This window comes from Penaeus chinensis, chromosome 8 (genome assembly GCF_019202785.1).
Source record: "Penaeus chinensis breed Huanghai No. 1 chromosome 8, ASM1920278v2, whole genome shotgun sequence".
Lineage (NCBI taxonomy): Eukaryota > Metazoa > Arthropoda > Malacostraca > Decapoda > Penaeidae > Penaeus > Penaeus chinensis.
In genome coordinates this window covers 4,694,179-4,696,678 of record NC_061826.1, presented here as the reverse complement: position 1 = coordinate 4,696,678, position 2,500 = coordinate 4,694,179, and the positions used below count along the sequence as shown (strand labels likewise).

Genomic DNA, 2,500 nt, shown 5'->3' with positions numbered 1-2,500 from the left:
GCAGGAAAAATGCAAATGATACCCTTAAAATGTGAGTAAGAATTGCCAAACAGCTTCACTTACTGAATTGTGACCATTAGATTTGCTATCATAGCGTCTCTGTCAGCAGTTGCCGAGACGGGAAGCAGAAAATAGCCAAGGTAAACCAAAGGCAGTACCACCGTGACATGTTCCATATACATACGTACAGGCCATAAATATAAACAAAAATGTATAATAAAACGCTGTCACAATATAAGCGGAATTGGTGTACACATTACTGTGTGTGTGTTTGTAGTCATACATACTCGTACATGTATATGTATTATGCATGTATGTATGTATGTATATATGCTCTTTTGGGTATGTGTGAAAGTAAATCATTACCATTTCCCAATTTCACCATAGTTCATTATTACCGGCAAGGATAATGAAAGACACATTGGCGTGTTGTATTCATGTTTGGTAATAAAATAAGATACTATATCACTTATACAATTTACAGATATATATTACAAATAGCCTTCCTGTGAGTAATATTAAACCTAAATACAACTGACTATTTTGTCACTGGTACAGAACCATTGCGTTCGGAGCTTCAGGAGGATACAAATCCTTCGTCAGATTATAAACAGGGAATGTTTTGTCTTCTTTCGCAAGGGCTCGGAAGATTTTTTCCCCTGCTCTTTAAGTACAACTGTGGAAAATGTTATGAGGTGGATACAATAATAATGATAACGACAATATTAATGATGTTAAAAACAAAAGTATTTTTTATCATTATCATTAACATTATTATCGCTATAAGCAGATGGTCTTTCAGAAAAAGTTCTTTATTCAAAAAACTGTTTTATCTGAGTTGAGTATACATACATACATACATACATACATATATACATATAAATATATGTCTATATACGTATATTCAATATTCATATATGAGACTCTTAAAAATCTTTTGCCCTTCATAGAAATTCAAAACAATATTACTTTAACGAAGGAATTCACATCATCTTTTAGTGAATACAAACGAAAACAGACCAAACTTGTCAATAAATGTATTCCTCTCAGAATATCATACTGGAGACTGATTTAAAGCTGAGTGATTGGTGTAGAGAATTATATGTATGAAATTATATATGCATATATATATATATATATATATATATATATATATATATATATATATATATCATATGAGCATATCGAGCGTATTCTTGCCAAGGGGTAACAAATGTATTTTCTTCTTAAACGTTATACAAAGTCAGTGATTAATGTTATGCTATCTCAATCAACGATGCTTACATAATTAGAAGATTGATTATAAAATCTTAGTTTAAAGGTTTGGTGATTATTGGCAAGATGTCCTACGGCAAAGAGTTCAGTTTAAAAAAAATGAAAAATAAAAAAAATTATAATTGTGACTGTACACACAAATGAGAGTATCTTGCAAGTTGAGTTCATAATAATGTCCTGTTGATTATTATCAATGACTATTAGGTACGATGCATAAGGCCAATATTCCCAAAGATAAAATAATTGTGTAAGGAATTCAACTTTCTCACCAATAATATGTGAAAAAAGAAGCTTATTAACTGACTCTCCATTTTCCTAGTCCATATATATGTGTGTGTGTGTGTGTGTGTGTGTGTGTGTGTGTGTGTGTGTGTGTGTGTGTGTGTGTGTGTGTGTGTGTGTGTGTGTGTGTGTATCGTGCAGCGCAGATCTACTGCACATTGTTTTCTAATTTAACATCAGTGTTCTTTACAAATAGGTATGAATCGACTTTGCTGAAAATCGCCATGTCAGAAATCAATAATATATCTACAGATAACAAACGCGTAATATCAATTCTAATGAAAAAATATCTAATGCTAAAATCTAAGATACCTTAGATGTATAGACTGTGACCATATACAAATATTTATCACTTACGTAATATCATGAAATATTTAAAAATATATTCTTAAAACTACTTTTTATATACAGAGCAATATTTTGATACTCATATAGGTATCTCAATCCTAATGGGTTTTTTTTCATGTTCAAAGGCAAACGTCCAAGATCTTGTAATCATGGATAAAAAATGTGAATTCCAATTTAAAGTCAAATTTCTGCCCTTGTTCCTTCCCTAACAGTGATAAGGGTATTATGACAGAAATGACAGAATGAAAAACACATTTGAAAGACGATTTCCCTCTTTGGATAAAACAGGCCATTAATGTGGGCAAAGAAGTGTACAGATCTCTCGTCAGATTTGTTGAAGATTTTTTTTTTTTCTACAATACAGTTTAAATCCATGGAGATGGTTTGCTCTTTACTTTGTTTTTTCAATCTTAAAGATATAATTTTAGCTACAGCAGTGGACGGATGATAATATTCAGTGTTATAATACTGTGGACCTTAACATATACATTCATACATACATGCATATATATATACATATACACACACATATATATATATATATATATATATATATATATATATATATATATACACATATTGTTGACGATATTCT

General features: G+C 30.6%; 1 protein-coding gene across 2 annotated transcripts in view; it reads right to left on the bottom strand.

Moving 5' to 3' along the window:
* Positions 1-421: 421 nt before the first annotated feature.
* Positions 422-2,500, bottom strand: part of LOC125027964 (sodium-dependent proline transporter-like) — a 45,676-nt gene continuing 43,597 nt past the window's right edge. For both annotated transcript variants that reach the window (XM_047617169.1, XM_047617167.1), the window contains exon 14: positions 422-2,500. This exon is cut by the window's right edge and continues 902 nt beyond it. The gene's annotated coding sequence lies outside the window, so the exon portion shown is untranslated.